The sequence below is a fragment of the Crassostrea angulata genome, chromosome 2 (genome assembly GCF_025612915.1).
Source record: "Crassostrea angulata isolate pt1a10 chromosome 2, ASM2561291v2, whole genome shotgun sequence".
Taxonomy (NCBI): domain Eukaryota; kingdom Metazoa; phylum Mollusca; class Bivalvia; order Ostreida; family Ostreidae; genus Magallana; species Magallana angulata.
Genome location: NC_069112.1, coordinates 26,227,785 through 26,249,241, shown reverse-complemented (window position 1 = coordinate 26,249,241; position 21,457 = coordinate 26,227,785). Strand labels below are relative to the sequence as shown.

Sequence of the window (21,457 nt, the reverse complement as noted above, 5' to 3'; positions counted from 1 at the left end):
GGCGAAGCCCTCGGGAAATATGATTTTTCTTAAGGAAATAAATCTTCATACATGTATTTTTTTCACCATTATGCAATAAATGTATATTGTAAATTTTGTTCTTAAACAGAGAATATATGAAACAGGGTATATAAACTAGTAGCAAAGCATGGCATATTGAGGCTGATAATTTGTGCAATGATAGTAAAACGTTGCAAAATTACATGAGACACGTTGAGCAACAGTCTCACGGTCGCAAAACAGACGCATAAACACCAGCGATTTATCTTACGATCTTTATAAACCGTGTAACACTCTTACGAGTACACAAATCGTTGTAAAACGTTCGTACTAATGTTCGTGCGTTGCACTGCGATAATTTGGATCGCGTTTGGTCGCGTCTGAATAGTGTGCATGTCCACTATTCAGAGGAGACTTGACGCGACCAGTATAACGTATGCAACGACTGGAGTCTCCCGGGGCCTTATGCCGTCTTAATATGAAACCCAAATATTGGATACAAGATGTTACCCAGCCCCTTGAAAGATTAACCCTTTATAACTGTATTATACGAAATGCCCTATTTTCGCCAGGCTATATAAGTCTATTTATGGCCGTGTAGACCTAATTACTTTTGAGGGTCACTAGACTCTCCAGGGTGTCTATTCCTTACAAATATGAAGACCCAAATTTAGGATGCAGGGTATGAGCCAGACACTTTAAAGATTTGCTAAATATAAATGAATTATGAGAGTATCCTATTCTCACTAGGCTAGTTGAGCCTTTCAATGGCTGTGTAAACCCAATTCCTTTTAAGTGTCGACTGGACCGTCCTGGGGTCCTACCCCTTCCAAATATTAAGCTCAAAAAATAAATTTGTTTGCAAGCCTCTTAAAATTTTTGCTCTTTACAACTCTATTATACGAAATCCTATTTTCGCCAGACTAGGTAAGCCTGTTATTGGTGTAAACCCAATTCCTTTTGAGGGTCGTCTATACTGCCCTGGGTTCCATCCCGTCCAAATATGAAGGCCCAAATATAAGATACAGGGTGTTAGCTAGCCCCTTGAAAGATATCCCTATTGTTACTGTATTATGCGAATTATCCTATTTACGCCAGGCTAGCTAAGCCTGGTAATGGCTTTGTAATCAACCATCCTGAAGTGGGTCGACTGGACTGTCCTGGGGCCTTATTCCCTCCAGATATAAAGGCCCAAACACAGGATGCAGGGTGTTAGCCAGCCTCTTATAAGATATTACCGTTATAACTGTATTACGCGAAATATTCTATTTTCGCCAATCTAGCTAAGCCTGTTAATTGCTTTGCAAACCCAAAGAGCGTTTTGAGGGTCGAATAGACTGTCCAGGGGCCCGGTCCCGTTTCAATATGAAGCCCAAGTATTGGATACATGGTGTAAGCTAGCCCTTTGAAAAATATTTCTATTGTAATAGAATATTATGAATTTCTTACTCTTTTGCTAGGCTAGCTTAGTGTGTTCAGGTCAGATCAGCAAGATTTTTTTTACTATAATATTCTTTCTTTCAATAAAAAAAAGTTTATATGGTATATTGATTTTATGTTTATTAGAATGTTTACGGTAATCTGAATGGCGAACCGAACACGGAATTCTATTCGTTATTCGAATAGTGAATATCGAAAAGCGAGTAGAACGTCAACTTCTGAATGCCTTTAATTTACTGTTTTACTTCATAACAGATTTTGATTCGTACTAGTCTATGCAGATATATGTAGATGAAATATTTTTTATTGTTTATATTTTGCTGTTTCAGTTAATCTAGTTTTCGAACAAGGATTCAGAGGAAAAGCCGCCATGAGCGCAGATCCTCAAAAACCAGCCTGGGCAGCCATTAAAGCTATTGATGGCAATGTCTCACAGGACTACCATTCAAACTCCTGTGCTATAACGAATACTGATAAAAACCGTAATACTTCTATATGGTGGAAGATGTGGTTACAACAGAGTTTCAACGTAGCCTATCTGGAAATATATTTCAGATCTGACAGTGAGTATACAAAGAATAATTTAAATTTAGTTATAACGCCTCAAAAACAAATTCAAATATTTATATTTGCAAATATTCTTCCTGAAATCTTCCTTTTGAGCGTCGATAACGTTCCATTCGGTTTATTTAAATTTTCAAATATGTTTCCTTATATGAACCTACAAAATAGCGAAAACGTTCAATTCTGTATGACATTTTTTCACAACGTCAAAATAATACTCGAACGTGCTTATTACTTGTATCTTTGATTATAAACATATTAACTCGGTAATTTTAACAATTCTGAACAATCTCAAACGTAAAAATAAGTTACAAACTGCAGTGTTAAAAAGTTCAACAGAATAATATGAACTCGGTTGGTACGTGATCAAATGTTCTGAGAAGCCCTTCGAGCCTCCGGCTTCTAAGATTTGCTCATGTATTAAAATTAGCGCATATGCTTATCGCTCAACGGTATGATTATTGTACACATTTAAATACGATTAGTTTTATAATTTTGAACAATATCATCTTTCAAACCTAAATATAGGTTATAAACAGCAGATAAAAAAGTTCACCGTGATATGAACTTGAATTGTTCGTGATCAAATCCTTTGAGAAGCCCCTCGAGCCTCTGGCTTCTTAGAAGAAACCAAGTTCATAATTCGGTGAATTTTTTAAGTTGTTGCTTTTTTATTATGCCTATATTGTCAGACAGTATTTACAACACGCGCACAAAACATATTTAACCATTTGATATTGCGTTCAAATTTTCTACAAATTACTGTCTTTCTTTCTAAAATGGGCCTTATATTCAGATTTTAGTCGTTGAAAATAAATGATAAGAAACGAAACTTTTTTCTTTCAATGCTATACGAATATAGCATAACTTGGGACAGTTTACCTTTATAAACCGCGAAATTAGGTTATATCGTATAGCATAGGTCGAAATTTAATGTTTTCCAATCTAAAAATAACAACGAATGTTTTAAAAATATAACAAACCGAATTTATTCGATAAAATTTTATCTGTTCGGTCGTGTGGCTTAAATTAATTTCAACTTTGAGTATCTTTTTCATCAGTAAATAAAGTTTTTACTTGTTGAGGTTTCTTAACGTAGGCATTAACATTCATTTTCAAGCATATGAAAGATCAGCTGGATTTTCCGTTTACACGAAGGATTTTATCCTCTGCGTGATCCCAAACATCTTGTATATCATCAGGATCCCACGTCTGGATGTCCGACGTCTGTTATGAATGTAACCGTAAATAACGTAACACGAGGGATTGCATTTATCAACACACGACCGCCGGGATATACATCTATCTGTCGATATGATAACACGATGTATACTGGGATAGAAATATGTGAAGTTAAAGTCATGGGTCAGTTTTGCATAAATGTTTAGATCTTTTCTCTTATATTTCTATTTTCATTTGTTTTATCCTAAAAATTGTATATCATATACAAGACAAGACGATATAAAAGGTTTGAATTTTTAAAGTCGGTAGTTAATTGTATGTATTATTTAGCTGTCACTTCATTAGCATAAGGTTTTAAACATGTACATCTCATATACACACATCTATAATCATTCACATATATACATAATATTATGCGCAGAATCTGTCGCATACTTGTTAAAATTGCGTCACTAGTGATATATTCTTTCTTAATCTTTCTTATTATTATTAAGATCTTCTGTTTCCAACAAAAGACCTTATTGTCTTCCTACTGATTCTTTTTTAACAATTGTATACACTTGTTTTTCCACAGATAATTAGATGTTATCTAAATGTTACATGTTTTTGACATTTTTGTTGCTCTCACTTCCGGTCTCGATTTACAGCCGATTTTGCTGTTTTTATGACCTATTTTGTACACAGCTGATCCAAACAATTATAAGAGATATGACTTTAATATTTTCATAGTAGGTCGACTATAGATTGTAAATGTGCAATATTGGTTTACGCGACCGTCGTCATTTGTTAGAGTTTGCCTGGGCAGGGACATTGAGTACGAATTTTGAATAAAACTATCATACGTTTTGATCTGTGTCTTTTTTCTAAGTTGATATTTTGTTAAGGAATTTAAACAAAGGAGGTAGAGTATTAAAAGTTCTTTCCAACAAAAAGAGGGGCTGGCCCTTTTAATTTGGGTCCAGGAGAATCGAAACATATATTCCCAATAACTAATAAACGATCAGGATTTTGTAATACATTATAAAAGAAAAGTTGATGACAGTATTAATATTTGTTGGAAAAAAATAATGATGTAATAAGGGTTTTCTAGGGGATAAAGTCTTCAAATTTTGACGCAATATATCTAGAGAAAAAGACATATTTTGTTAAGCATTGTAGAAGAAAAAACGTCCGTATTGGTGATTGTAATCAATTTATTTATCAAAACACCGATGTCTGTGTCAATTAAAAATTTACAGGTCTGGCCTTTTAAATATTCAATCATTTTTATGCAAAACATGGAAAACAATTTTAAATTAGTATAGGAACAAAATATGTCAGAATTCTTGAGAACTTTTGTTTAGGAAAAGAAAACGGGGCTGGCCCTTTTAATCAAGGGCCAAAAGTTTTGCATAATAGAACAAAGATTGTTGACTGTTACAATATATGTTTGAAAAAAATGGGAAACTCACTTATCACGTTATTATAGATTCTTTTTTTTTGGGGGGGGGGGACAAAAAACCAAAAAAATATATCTTAATCTCTATATCTAATAATATATCTAAAAAGGGGACATATTTTGTTAAGCATTTTTTGAAAGAAAAATGCCTTCATGAATGATGTTAATTGATTTCACTAACTGGAACACCAATTTGTGTCCACTTTAAGAATCTATCGGGGAGGCCCCTAAACTATTCAATCATTTATGTCTAAGAAATGAACAACAATTTTAGATTAATGGAAGAACAAAACATGTCTGTATTAAAATAATATTTATTGGAATAATAATTCCAATAAAAAGGGACTGGCCTCTTTAAATAGGGGCCCATAGTCCTGAACGCCTATTACACAAAAAAAACACAACTTAAGATTAATCCGATCAAGATTCTGTAATAAATATAGAAGCACAGTTGTTGATTGTAACAACAGTTGTTTGATAAAAGCATTGCCACACTCATTTATTACGTATTTGGAGATTCATGGGTGTCAATTTCAATACACTTTGATGCAGTGTATCTAGAAAAAGAGACATGTTTGTTTAAGCAGTATAGAAAACAAAATCACTGCATTGATAATTCGAATTGATACCACTACTCGAAATACTAATGTCTGTCCGAAATAGGGATCGGCAGGGCTGGCCCATAAAATTTTTGATCTTTGTATCCTAAAAATGAACGACAATTTGAGATCGGTGAAAGAACATAAAATGTAAAAAGTGAAAAGATTAAAAGTGTGTGTGTTTGGGGGGAGGGGGGCTTTGTAATTTAATTGATATTTCACCTTATCATTTCCAAAAAAAGGAACTCGTAACGAGGTCGTGTCCATATATTTATATTTTGTATAAGGGGTTAGTTATCAGATACGAGTATAATATACATTGTAACGCATTAGACTACATGTACATAATTCACCGTCAAATAGTAACAGGAAAGGTTTTTTTAAAGCGTGCTAGTCGAAAAATGCACAGTTTATCAAGTATTCATGTAACGATAGTTTTCCCTTGAGTACGTATTATCTTTCATGGTGCTCCATACCAGGAGTTTATAACTTGATAATGCAAAAACTCGACTTAAGTCTGTCTTAAATTGAAACTCAGTACCTGAATCTTACTTGAATCTTGGTTATTCTTATACCGCAACTTGAAGCAATATACTTCTCGTAAACTGACCAGTCCACGTTTGAGCAGACCTCATGTTAACGACCATTAACAATTTTACCAATTAAACCATTGCTTGAATATATGTAAATATATAGATAATATTTTTTGTGTGTTTTATGTGATAAATGCAATGTTTTCAAACGCTTGATTTCAATAACTATCAAATAAACTGTTAGATGTATGTAAACAGCATTAAAGACAAACTAAGATTACCTCTACATGTTTACAATGTTGCATTACAAATCAAATCAAATTTTGTTGATCATCAAAAAACATTACTTAAGCTTCGTTAACGTTAACCTAGCAAACACAAAAAAAGAACAAACAAAAAAACATGACTATGTCTTAGTATAAGAAATAACATGAATTCTCTTTAAGCACTGTCGTAGACTTTAGAATCCATTATGGTACAAGACCCATATTGAGAACGTAAAATGTATGACTTTGATAACAGACTTTGATATCAGTCCAACATGTTGATATGCCCACATAATATAAGACGTTTGTCTGTTTTGGATCTTTCTAATTTCTTATTGTTTGGTACAGTTACATTAAATTTCATTTTGCTTTAAATTTGCTGTGCAGTTGACAACACCATCGCTACTTTTTAATGATACTCTAGAATTAACTGATTTTGTATTAGAATTAAAATTCAATAAGATAATGAAGGTAATTTTTGTTGATGAAAAGTCGTTCAAAGATATCATGCGTTAACAACGGAAAATGAAAGCAAAGAATTAAATATGTGTCGATATATGCGCTTGATTTTTTTAAGTTCAAAACAATCATTTTCAAAATTAATGATAATAATAATATACATTTGTAGGTTGTGGATCAAATAGGTTTTCACCCGGCTGCAAGCACCCCTGTCCATCTAAATGTAAAAACCAACACTGTGACGCTTTCAATGGATCATGTATACATGGCTGTTCTGATCCTAACGCTCTCACAATTGACTGCATCGGTATTTTTTTTTAAATTACAAAAAACTAATCTTGAATGCGTAAACATAAAAAATATCTATGAGATTTACAAATTAGAGAAGAAATGGGTAAAAATCATACCAAATCTTTCATATGAATCTGCTGTTAGCCAACTTTTTTTTTTACATTGACATTATTTTAAATTTTACTGGCAATTAATTTTTTTGCGGCAATTAATTATCGCGATAATGGAAAATACAATTTCATATTCTTAGTCTTAGGCAGCTAAAGTTTAGATCACGTTAAGAATTTTTTCACCACGTTAATGTCACTTATACAGCAATCGGAAACTGGTTTCATTACTTTGTTTACAATCTATTTGAAAGAAAAACAAGTACAAAATGCCTATCTAAATAGATTAACCTCTTTTTTTGATAGTCTCTTATACGACCATTCTAAAAAGGGTGACATTTAATTTCGAAAATTGTTTTATTTTCGGCAGATAAGAGTAATAGTTGAATGACGTACATTTATGAACCACCATTACAAGAGATAAATAAAAGCATGCTGAATTACTGTTGACTAAGTATCGCTGTTGCCTATTTAATTGCACTCAAATTTTCATGATAAGAAATATATATTACAGTATGTCCTAATGGAAAATTCATATCAAATAAATCGTGTGTGGACTGTCCTGGTCATTGTAAAAATGGAGTACATTGCAATAAGTTGACAGGGATGTGTGATGATGGATGTGCTAAGCAGTGGACTGGAACTTTCTGCAATAGTATTTATTGATTATTTATATAAACTATGTCAATGTCAATTACATGTTTGTATGTTGGATATGTGGTTTTTTTTTAATCTGCATTTTAGATAATGTTAAAATATATTCTGTTATCGAAAAATCTAAAACCATTGGTACATTTTTAGAGATTTCAAACAAAGATTTGAGCCATCTGAAAACAAAATGGTTTTTTTATACTTTGAACTTTAATTGTTGATTTATTCAATTTCTTTCTTATCTATTCATTTTTTGTTCCTTTTTCAATTTATTATGCTCTCAGTTGTATATCAGCAACAAATATTATTACATGTATTTGTTTTAGTTTGCTCTGATCACTTCTACGGCACTGACTGTCACACTCCATGTGGACACTGTAAAAACGATGGTATGTGTGACAAAGGGAATGGTTCCTGTCCTAATGGGTGTCAGAGTCACTGGCAGGGAGAGGAGTGTGACGGTAAGTATGAAATACTGTAAGAATGCAAATTGTGATGAGACCTATACTGGTTTTGTAGGGCTTGACACTTTCATAACGGTGTCAGCATAACAAACACTATTATTTATACACAAACCATGTAACTGCAACAATTTTACAGAGATGACTTCAATTCCGTAGGATCTCTGTAATGGTGCAAAATATTTTACTGCAGTTGATATTTCTCTAAAAAGATCCATTTCTGTTATCTTTCGTTGCAACAAAACATTTTTGTTTAATTCGTGCTAAACAAAATGCACGTAAATCGTACATAGATTAAAACCAGATCCACCATGTTTACTAGTCGTCATTTTCATCAGCCATGGAAAGTCCACGAAATATTATAGAAGATAAGTTTAGAGTTTGAAATAACCGACTACATACGTTAAGCAGTACATCTTAATGACGTTGGATGCTGCATGTCATGCAGTTGAGCTATTGCAATAAGTCTTCCTCCGTCGTCGTACGTAGTGCGTTGTGCATGGTGCGTTAACAGTGGTTTTTTTTTAACACTTTCTTACAAATTGCATACCCAGTTGATATTATTTTTGTGTAAAGCATCTCTATGATTAGAGGAACATAAATTGTAAAATTCATGGCTCAACATGCACCACCACGGAACGCTATTGGTGGGGCCAAATATACAGAAGGTAGAATTTTTCCCAAATCTTCTTTACTTCATCAAATGTGGGAAAAAAAATAAATGCACGGTAATGACGTCAATGAAGGCCTCTATCTACATTGTGAAATTTATTGCCTCCTGGGTCCGGGGTTAAGGCCCTAGGATGGGGCTTAGAAATGCATTGCTAATTAGTAAAGGTGCAATAATTATTAGAAGTTCTCGTCTACTCCCATGTATAGTTCAGAAAAACTAAATGCTTCGTAATGATGACTATGAAGCTTTTTACCAAAATTGTGAAATGTGTGGTCCCTGGATTAGGGCCCAGAGTGGCCAATTTTGTTACATATTGAAATTCCAAAACAATTCTGTATTCCAAATAATGCTTGAAAGATTACAGACTGTACAAAGAAATGCAATTGTACATTTTTCAACTTATAGATTGGAATATAGCTAGCGATTCAAAACAGTGTAATACTGGTGGGAAAGATAGATAATGTTGATTTACCGGGAAGTAGGTTCAAAATGGTGCAGCAATTGTTTAGGAATATCTCTGTTTGTGGAGACCAAGCAGAAGATGTCTGATATGATAGAAATAATAAACTATTCAAACGTTTGAAACTATTCAATAGTTATTATTTATTATGCCTTCCGTTGTACATCAGCATTAAATATTATGTATTTGTTTCAGTTTGCTCCGATCATTACTATGGCATTGACTGTAACGGTTTGTTCCCGTTTTGCACACATTTGAAAATTAGGTATCGAAAAAATGTGTGCGAAACGGGAATTTGACCAGGTGAGATAATTGCTTAATTGCTATAGTCTGTATCACAATTCCTGCGAGGGTAATTGAAAATAAGATAAGTAAAACATATCTACTCGCAATTTATATTTACATTTATTTTATCTTACAATATAACTTGCACATTTACATAATAATCACCATCCATATTCATGAATTTGATTTCAAACATCAGTTTGGTCATGAACAATTTCATTATTTTTTTTAAAATAAGAATGGTTATTGCAAAAATGTTGAATATGTAGCGCCTTTACTGCCTATAGGAAGAACATGTACACGCTAAAAGTTTGAAGAGAAAATATAATATGGTAATATTTAATTATTGCTTTTGCTGACATAAATGGGGGAAATGTGTCAAGTGCAAACGCTGCTTAATATTTTTCATTTATGTTGTGGCTTGAATAATCGAAGAAATAGACAAACTGTATGATGATAAATCGGCAATTTTATATGCTTCAAAAACTGTAAAGATTATTTCACAAAACCTATCAAATGTAGACCTATAATTCATGCATTTTCAACCTTTTTCAGTTTGAGTTATATCGCATCAATATTAAAATATTATTTTTGTCAGATTTTTTTTATGTATTTAACCTCTGATTTGAAAAACTAGAAAGTGACCCGCCATATACTAAAGCGGTGATGTCATAAGAACTACCGTCAAGGTCGCTACTTCAAAGATTGAAATATTTTGTGATAAAGATCTGTTTTCTTTCATGATATTCTTTCTGTTGATACCAAACAATCAATTATAAACATGCGTTTTACATAATTTGCAACTCAATTGTAAAAAGAGACACGGAGTACCCCATATGACTGTCCATGTAGTTTTCCCCTTCATCATATAACTATCCATTGAATCAGCTTCCAATTGGCTTGGGACCAGCAATTTTTTCTGATTCATTTTGTTTTATATTTAAGGTAAATGGACAAAAATTTGAAAGTCAAATTATTATTTTTTTAATCAGTGTGCGGAATTTGAAGACTTTTTTAATATATCATTATCTTCATTTAATCAAACGAAAAAAAAAAATGATGATAGTTATAAGACCTAAAACACAACAAAATGTCTATATTCTTCTTGTTTTATCGTTAAGGCGCTAATAAAACACAGGTAAAAAAAACAGGTAAAATCTTTGACCGAAAGCAGACTATAATTGCTATCACAACACAATTCACACCTATTGTTCTATACCCAATTATCAAATGTGTGCAAACCGGGAACACACCGACTGTAACACTCCATGTGGACACTGTATAAACAATGGCGTGTGTGACAAAGGGACTGGTTCCTGTCCTAATGGGTGTCAGAATCACTGGCAATGGGAGAGGTGTGACGGTAAGTATGAAATACTGTAGGAATCCAAATTATAATGAGACATATACGGGTTTTGTAGGGCTTGACACTTTCATAACGGTGTCAGCATAACAAACACTATCAGTCATACACAAAACACTGCAACAATGTAGTCCCCTCCAATTTGTTTTATCTAATTTTACGGAGATGGCTACTATTCCGTAGGATCTCTGTAGTGGTGCAAAATTATTGTAGTGCAGCTGAAATTTATCGGAAAAGATCCTTTTCTGTTAAATCGGATATAGATCAAAAACAGTCATTTTGGAAACATAGGAATTGAATTTGACCATCGTTGTCCCTGCATTTTCTAAACATGTTTGCCAAACAGGTTCTCGCCAGTTTACACTACTTTGATTTTCTTAAAGGTTGGGAGAAAAGTATTTGCTTACTTTTAATATCCTTTATTTATCTATTAAACCATATTTTCTGTGGGATTAATTTATCGCTGCAGAACTGTAGCTTTATCTGGATATTTAAAATGATTTGTTCTTTTTTGTTCATATTGTATGTACGGAAGCGTATTAGTGCCACATATACACTTCACATTTTTTTATTTTCTACACTTCAATTTTACACTTTAATCTGTAGAATTCACCCTTTAATGTGTAAAATTTACACTTTAATCTGTAAATTTACACTTTAATCTGTAAAATTCACACTTTAAAGTGTAAATTATAAAATTATAAAATTCACACTTTAAAGTGTAAAATGCACACTTTAATCTGTAAATTTTACACTTTAATCTGTAAAATTCACACTTCAATCTGTAAATCTCACACTTTAAAGTGTAAAATTCACACTTTAATGTGTAAAATTTACATATATGTGTATATGGAGCACTAATACGCTTCCGTATGTATGACATCTACACTTGTAGATAATAAACGCTTAAAGGAGACAATAAAAAAATGCAAAACAAAATTTGACGTTTTCGACAAGCTACTCAAAGAAGTGTTAACCTGTCTAGATATAATTGTCATGAAATGCTTAAAACACTTAAGTATCTCTGTATGTTTGTAATTTTGAAAAAGTTGTCAAATCGGAATTGACAAAAAAGTGAGTTCGTGGAATGTTGACCTAAAGCGGCCTTTTTTTTATTGACGGCAGTCAATTTAACACCGTTTTTCGTCATTGAATAACTGACATGAAGCTTGTTTGTTTCCGTATTAGAAGTATCAGCATTCATCAATCATTACACATTGATTATTTAATCTAAGCTTTTTGTATTTGAGTAATTTTTACTTTTGTATATGATGAAAGTATAAACGCCGTTGGTGTTGTTTGACGTTTGGCATGATTTTTAATCTGTTCACTTTGTCAAATGCAAATACAAAAAACAAAAAAACAACAACAACAACAACAAAAATGAACAAAAGAAACAAAACCCGACTAACCCTTAAAAATATAGTTATTTTTTTACCCAGCCATGTGATTATAGAACTAATAGCATCCAAAAATCGGCATCCAATGCTTATTAATATTACGTTTCTTTAAATACTTGATATACTAGGTATACTTCAACGTTTATAATGGCTTTATTTTTCTTAAAATACATTTACGTCGTCTTATTGAATTTGATATTTAAAGAAAATTTCAAATATATTTGCAAGGCACAGGGTTATACTATATGGGACTACCATATTTTATGCCTCAATTCTACAAACCTTTAAAATTGAAAATAACTTTATTAATTTAAAGTATATTCACAAAAAGAAAAAAAGTCGGAATTTAAGGACTTAATTTTTACCTTTAACTCTCTCATGACTAATCAGGGTTTTTTAAAAATATCTCAATATCTATAAAACCTCCTACATGTATAGAAAACACATTTACATTTTCTGACCTTTGCGGCAGATTTCTGTTCACTGGCAATTAATTTGATTATCTTTGATATCTTCCACTTTGCAGTAAAAAGAGATATGACAATTATATTTTGGAAATTAATGAAATTATGAGATTAAAACATCAGTTAAATTCAATTCAAGAGTCTAATAAGCCGGTCAGAAACGTATTGAACAAACATACTAAAATATTTCTTAGACAAACATATATAAGCTATTGAAGCTTTATTGTGCTATTCACGGGAAATTAATAAAGGTAAAACCAAGAACTTGGTTAGAAAAAAGAAGAAAGGTGTACTCTATCGTTACATAACTGATTATAAATTCTATATTCTGATTGATTTATTGGTTTTAGTGCGCTCCTATATGTTTAGATATATACAAAACCATGTGCCGCGCTTGATCTTAGTTTCTAGTGTGTTGCTTATTACCAAGAATCATATGATTCACAGGCTTAAGATATTCATAAGTAAAGTGTACATACATCTGTAGATGTAGTATTTTAAAAACTGAATAATTCACTCTATGTTGTATTTTTATGTCTGTTTTTCAAATATTAGGGAGTAGCGATGTTCCCGAGCTCCAAAGGACTACATGCTCTGAGGGCTTGCACACCTAATATAAAACATAATTCCCGCATTCACCTCCGGTGAATCTCAAACCTTTAGTTGTTAGCATGATTTTTGAAGTATCAATAAACTATCAACTAAAACATGTGATTTCTAAAATTACGATAACAGTGTGTCTTGTGATTCGGCGCTGTTGAGTGCATATATTGACTTATAGCTCAAAATATAACACATGTGATTTCAATAGTTGAATTAAGAAAATGATATTGAAAAAAAAAACCCAGTCAAAAGCCGTACAGGGGATGTCAGGGGCATGCACAGGGGTATACAGTGGCTTACAGGGGATGGCAGGGGCGTACAGGGGGTGACAGGGGCTTACAGTGGCACACAGGGGTTGTGTACAGGAGCGCACAGGGGATGACAGGGTATACAGGGGCTCTGTACAGTGGCACACAGGGGATGTACAGGGGATGACAGTGAAAACACAGGGGGTGACCGGGGAAGACAGGGGATTTTCATACGGACAGGGGTTTTTAGAGCCAGTAGTGTGGGGGCTTCGCCCTTTGAGCCCCAACTAAGGCTTTGCCAAAGACCGACCGGGGGCCTCAAGGTGGCTTGCGGACCGCATGCCTGAAACATGCGCCCCTTTAACTTAAAATTCTGGATCCGCCCATGCTATGATGTATGCTCTTTATCGAAATAGGTATGCAAGAGAGTGTAATAATATTTATACCGTGATTAAATCGTGTTAAAAAGAATAATCGGCTCGCTATACGGTTTTCACTATTGTTAAAACAAAAAAAATACACCAATTATAAAACAAATATAAATTTTAATGTGCATGTTTTATTATATACTAAACGAACCTCGTGATATCAGACGGAAATAAGATTTATCTCATAGACTCAAATTCAGTAAGCTAAATGTTTGGCTGTTGATATTTAATATGTTTATATTCTCGAATCCAATAATTTAAAGGAGGTTCAACAGACATTTAGTTTTCTATACTTAAATGGCTATGATTGGATTTGGTTAATCTTATCAGTATAAACCGTTTATGTGCATGTTTAAACAGGTCAGCATCAATCTATTTTTTAATTCAATTGTATTGTAATGTTTAAGTGTGTAATGTGGGGTGTTACGGGGATATATGTGACACCAGTTGCATGCAAACACTGTGTAAATGAAGAGACGGGTGATAAATACAATGGGACATGTTACCATGTTTAATTCCAAACTATCAGCATCCAAAGTGTGAAAGTAAAAGAAAGGAACAGATTTTCAACATTTTTTTCTTTGTAATCAATGTTTGTTCTAAACTACAAAAGAGATGCATTGCATATTTTAGAATGTCAAGACGGGTTCTATAATGCTACCTGTTCTGCTAAATGTGGTCACTGTATCAGAGAAGAAATTTGTGAAAAACACGATGGGACTTGCATCAATGGCTGCAGTCAAAACTTCAAACCCCCTCTTTGTCAAGGTATGATGTAAATGAGTTTAAAGATCCATTGATCCTGCTTTACATACAAACAAACGAATAGCAAACTATTTCAGTATGTCAAGGCGAATTTTTAAACGTTATTGCATCACGTTTAGATTTTTTATATAGAATTACGTTGTAAAAATGAATATACTAATCAAAGAAAAAATGACAGAGTATCAAATGGACAGTGAAAACAAAATATAGTTAATTTTTTCTTGGAGATGTAGGTCATTTTAATCACATGTGTAATACATAAAATCAGGACCCTAGACTCACTTTGAGCGATAAAGAACTTTAAGCGATCGAAGTTCGAGCCATCAAAAGTTTCCTGTATACATAACATATTTGCTCAAAACTATATTGTATGGACATATATTTCTATCAATTTCCAAGCAACAACAGTAAAATTTCAAACAATCCAAATCTTATTATCAACTTCTTGTTTCCAACTTTACTTAACAATTTGCAATATAGTATGACTTCTTTCTTTGTTATGTCAGAATGTGTTTCCTACAAATATGGCCCAAACTGTGGATTTGATTGTGGACATTGCAAAGATGGTAAATCGTGTGCCGCAGAAAACGGAGTTTGCACCGAAGGTTGCAATTCTGGATGGATCGGTGTTCTTTGTGTAACAGGTAAATTCACAACATTGAATCGAATTGACAGAATGGTAAACAAAGTACATTGTCTTGATATCTACTTTCACACTTTTATGGTCATTTTTGAGAGCCACAATTAATGCGCCTGAATTCGGCAGAGTAAGTATATGAAATTACTAAAACTAAATTATTATCTTTTCCTGAAAAAAAATGCATGTACCAACCAAACATAGAATACAGCTTGTTAATTTTTTCTTAGAAAACAGGCTACAACAGGAGTAGCAATCATAGCAAGTCTCTCAACCATGTTTGCTATCAGCCTTTTTGTTAACTTCTACATGTCACGACATATCATGAAAAATAAAACCAACCGACACCGTACAGACGCATCTGTACCAGAGAACGAAAAATCTCCTCAGACGTACGTCGATTTATCAACTGTGGATGAGAACCATGCGTACTCAACGTTAGGTTCTACGGTATCGGATACTCCATATAACGTGATCGGAGACTAACGTAACGATATTTAGCTATGTACCTATGTTCCACGTTGCGATTGAAACTTAAGAAAATATCTGTGAAAATGATAGACAATTACACTATCCGAATTTGTGGTAAATCCTTTCAAGTGACGTTCAGATGCCAGGTATCATTTGTTTCTTTATACTTAAGAAAATGGTTAGATCAGAACATTTTATTTACATTTGCAAAAAATTTCCTGATATAAAATTTTAGAATTTTTCAATTCTGTGTGATCTATTCAATGACGTCACATTTTTTATCGCACGCGCTCATCGACTGACTGCATTATTGATTGGCTGCATTATTGTAAATGTAACAAGAGGCCTCAGGGCCTCAGGGCCACATCCGTCACCTGAGCAACGATGGGCATAATAAAATCAGCTGAATGGAGTCATAATACAAAACATCTGGACAATGTATATTATTTTTAAATCCTGCATAAATTAAAAAAAAATGTTCGCCTATTGTATTCTTATATTTATAAGCGAGTCCAATTTCAACATGTAACATGGTGATTTTATAGCCATATTTTTACTGAGCATAATGATTCTCAAAAAGATCCTTAACAATTGTTAATGAATGCATTATAAACCTACCTCAAACCCTGACCCCTTGTGAGGCCCAAGAATTATTTAGGGGCCCAAGTCTAATCAATTTTATAAAATCAGCATTTTGTCAAAAGTTTTGATATAAGGAAGCCATACATTATAACTTTCATTTTTTTCTAAATTAAAATGTTTTTCTTTGTAAAATTGGATCCCCCAATGTGGCCCCACCCTACTCCTAAAGATTTTGATTTTAACGAGATTAAATATACACTATCTACGGTTGCTTTCACGAAAATCAACGCGTGGCTTTTATTTTTTTTTTATGGACATATTCTTATGTAAAAAATGTGTCCCCTTTCAGATGTCTTTACCAATTAGTTTCTCTTAATTTTTTTTTTTTAGATTAACTCAAAACTCAAAAAAAATCTCAAAAGTACAATTCAACCCCATTGGAGCCCCACCATACTCCCAGGGATCATGGTTTAAAAAAAGTGAATCTACTCTGGGGATGCTGCCACATAAGTTTCAGCGTTCCTGGCTGGTTGGTTTCTCAGAAGATTATTTTTTAATATACTCTTCTCCCTTTGTGGCCCTACCGTACCCCAGGGGTAATTAATTTCACAACTTGGAATTTACACTAGCTGAAGAGATGCTTTCACAGAAGTTTTTAAATTAGCCCTCTTGAATATGTTTCCATTTTTTTCAATAGTTTTGAAATATTTCTCCTTGAAAGGTGGTCATTTATTTGCCAACTTTGCATAGAAGTGTTTTGTGCCAAGTTTGGTTAAAATTAGTTAAGTGATTTTGAAGAAGATGTTGAAAATGTAAAAAAAAAAGACCCAGACGGACGGACAGACGGACATATATAATGTAATCAGAAATTCTCAATTGAGCTTCCAGCTGTTTGTTTCGCCGTTTGTGTGTTGAAAAACTTACATTCCAATAGCAACCTTGACAAAATACGATCCGTCCCATTTTCCTTGCCTTTTGCTTGTCAACCTTGTAAAATTTACCCTTTCGTCTTGTTATTTCAAACGCTGATTAAAAACAAACCCTGTCATAAGATGATTATTAATTTTAAGCATTATTGAGTTACTAAGCTTAGATTACATAACATCATAATTGTCTTTAGAAGGACTTTAAGAAAGTTACACACATGTGAAATCGTAAGGACCGAATTGCCTTATTTCACCAAAACACTCAATTAAGGTCAAGATCTAGTTAATGTTTTCAGAGTGTCTTTTTGGTGAGAGATCCATTATAACGTCATAAATCGTTTTCCGTACTTTACGGCTCTTAAGGAATTATGTAGAAAATTAAAATATTTCTTGACATATAATGTTAAATCATATAAAAAGGTAATAACGATATCTATATTAAATTTGACATCATTTTAAAAAGGAAGTCAAAAGCTTGTTTCGTTCCGTTTTTGGAAAACTGTAGGCATTCTAGATATATTTTATTAGTCAAATATGGACGAAACTCCAAAATTTGTTCCTTATTTCCTTCATTTTTCATTGAAAATGACAGATTAAAACATGCGTTTTCAATGTGTTTACCAAATATTTAACCCCGGTACACACTATCAAACAAACTACTGTAATGAAGCATCATGGAAAGAATTTATGTCTTAAATCTTATAAACATGTAGGCACCTTTCATTTTCTACATCTTGACCTTAAAGAGTTTACCTTCGAATCAATTTTGGTTCTATTGATTTCTAAACAATTTTCAATGACATTGAACTTTTATCACAGACCTAAGATTAAAAGAAAATCTTAGCCTACTACCCTGGATTCAACAAACATGCACCTTGCGTGAACGTATTAATACCAAACTTCTTGAGGACACAGGATGAGGAAAAGTATCTGTGCCAACAAGACCCCTATTTTGACGCTTGAATCTTCGTTTGATGCATTTAATGGAATTCAAGAAAAAAGGATTGCGGAAACATTTCGCAAACGAACAGTACATTCTAAAATGTAACATATTAGAATTCTAGATATCCAAATTTATACAGAAATGTGTTACAAAAAAGGAGGCTTTATCTCATATAACTATAATGTGGTCTCTCCTTCATCAAATATGCGCTTGCCTTTATTTCAATTCAATAAATCAAATTTATTTAGGTTATATCCTTTAGCCAATATATCCCTGTGACCTATATCCATTACGCGGTATCAGGTGACAAAACCGGGTGGGGGGGGGGGGGGGGGGTTGGCAATAAATTTGGTTGTTTGCAATGAACTTTCATTATCGATGTTTACAGAAGTCTAGTTTTTTACTTGTTTTTGTGAAATGCTGTTACTGAACCAGTTTAGCTCGTGAAACGAAAATATAGTTGCCTTTGATCTAATTAGAATGTTTATTTGATTTATAAATATCTCTAATTTTATATTACTGATATATGTACTACTTAAACCTTTTATAAATTTTGATTTAGATTTTTAAGAAATGATTTCAGACGTAAGCCGCTGTATTTATCAGTAAATTAAGTACTTGTATTTTCTAGAGTTTAACGGACAATGCGATATGTGCTGATTTTGTTGTTACTGAATTTTAATCATTATTAACATTTTAACATGTTGTTTATTTAAAAGAACATGCCTGCAAAGAAAGTACAGCCATGACTGAAAGTGTTCACAGTTAGTCAGTTTCGTACATTCCATTTTAAATGTGAAGTGAGTTATAGTTATGCACCTCGCCATCTAATGCGGCTTGTTTCGTACAAAGTGTACTCTCTTAAGTTCATATAATTATGAAGTGGTGCAATTTATTTTAAATTAATTTATAGATTATACATTTCTGTCCTATATCTTAAGATATTTATCTCATCAAAGACTATCCATGAACTCAGAGCTTATACTCTAAAATGATGTTGCTTAGTGTTTGTATTATATTCAGTACATGTACACATAAAGGGGGAAAACGTTTTATTTCCCTTGTTTGAAGGGGCAAGTCATGATTTTTGTGAAATTCCTTTTTTTTTTATCATTTACAATGCTAAGGGAATAGGTTTTTAAATTTGAAAGTCAGTTGACGATTTATAAGCAAGATACAGGGCTCATAATTCTTTGAAATGTAAAGAAGGATCGTGTCCTGTTTTGTTTACTTCGGTTCAATATACTAGTTAAAATCTTTTTTCTTTTCTTTTTTTACCTGATTTTCTCTGTTTTTTATCTTAAATAAACAGTTCCTTGCGTTTAACTCATTCACTTAAGGTCAAAAACCTGAATTTTTACTTTAACACTCAAATAAGCTCTGTAACTCGCTTATAACTCAAAACGTAGCACTCAAATTATGGTTGTCTTTGGTAATGTCCTACTGAAGCATTGTAAACATAAAATTTGGAGAAAAAATTGTTTGACCATTCCTCTTTAAAGTATAAATCCACAATAGACCTTGATGTGTCTCTTGTTTGGTCATGAATCAATTAATATGAAGTGGTTCGATGTGTCTCTTGTTTGGTCATGAATCTATTAATATGAAGTGGTTCCCATCTGCCACATACTGTTATCAGCAGTATTCGATGTAACCGTGTCCGATAGTGACACTACTCGGAAATTTAAACATAACACGAAATTATATCCAAAGAAAGCTTTGCATCTTTACTACATTTACCAAGATAGTATTATCATCGCATTTGTATGACACTAAATATTGAAATTGATAAATATTTTATAGCCTCATATTCATGACTAAGTAAAAATAATGTTTAAACAAGCTGGAAACATTATCATTTTGTAGTAAACTTTATCAACTACAGGTTTATGTTAACATTGATTTGTTTTCGATATAAGAATAAAAGTTTTATGCTTTTTTTTTCTTGTTTTTTTTTCTTGTTTTTTTTTTTTTTTTTTTTTTTTTTTTTTTTTTTTTTCTATAAAATCTTCATGAATAAATGTTATAACTGGATTATTCATCAAACAATTGCAATTCTTTCCTTCAAATGATAATTCAGTTCTGACACTTGCTTTTAAAATTGCAAATCCTCTTTTCTGAGATGTGTCACGCATTCTAATTTAAAATGTATATACACTCTTAAAGTATTGGAAATATTTTGCTTAAAGGTACTACTTTGTTGTTCTTCCCATTCTAAACATTGTTAAAAGGATATACCTTTTAACGTAAAGTATTATCTAAAAGAAAAAAAATAATGAATCGCCTGCAGATACGATATACCAATTGGAAACGCCAACGTCGTTTCCCAAAATCCATTTATTACGTTTGACTCGTCCTACTAAAATTTAAACATCCAAACATATATCTGAGCAAAGTCAAGTCAATAGATAATTTGATTTATAATGATTTCTCTTCACATATTACTGTACAGGTGCGTTTGATGTTTAATTTTTGGCTAACCCATATACATTTTTTATACCACACCGAAATGCTTTTTTTATAGATAGCCCAATATTGATAAATTAAAAAAAAATGACTTTCTAATCTCACTTTCGTAACATTCACAACTTCTTTTCGAAAATTTGTTTCAAAAACAAATTTAATCTATAAAAGGTCATAACTTATTAACAATTGTCTCTCGCTTCATTAAAATTGTTGTTTATTTGTTTGAAAAATATAACACATAACGACAAATAATCCAAACTAACACAAGACGTTTTCAACGACATAAGCATTCTATACATACATTGTACATTTAACTGTTAACAATTCAAAGAAGTGAAGACCATGCATTAATTGAGGGAGTTTTATATCTGTAAGAGCATACTGCATTTGTTAAATGAGTGTAAACCATTTAGTTTTTTTAAGTCATTCTACAATATAGATGAAATTTCATTTGAGTGACAAAAGTACAGCCTATTTAAAGTTTAAATGAACACTTTCATATTATTTCGACATTGACTTGGCAAAGAATACGAGGAAGGTAAAACGTGTCAACTTGCCAGAAATAATAGGTGCAGAGCAAACCATCCAACCATTTTCATGATTGCTTTTCAAATTGAAGACACCTTGAAATTAAACCAAGCGTAGCAACATTTTACTTTGTTACTTTGTGCGTTTTACTTGTGGAAAATTTAGTTCCTGTAAGTGACTTATTCATTTCTTATTCGTTCCAAATTGGTTTTTATAAAATCTGC

At 32.5% G+C, this 21,457-nt stretch overlaps 1 pseudogene; it reads left to right on the top strand.

Moving 5' to 3' along the window:
• Window positions 1-393: 393 nt before the first annotated feature.
• Window positions 394-15,803, top strand: LOC128174088 (uncharacterized; annotated as a pseudogene).
• The last annotated feature ends 5,654 nt before the right edge of the window (window positions 15,804-21,457 follow it).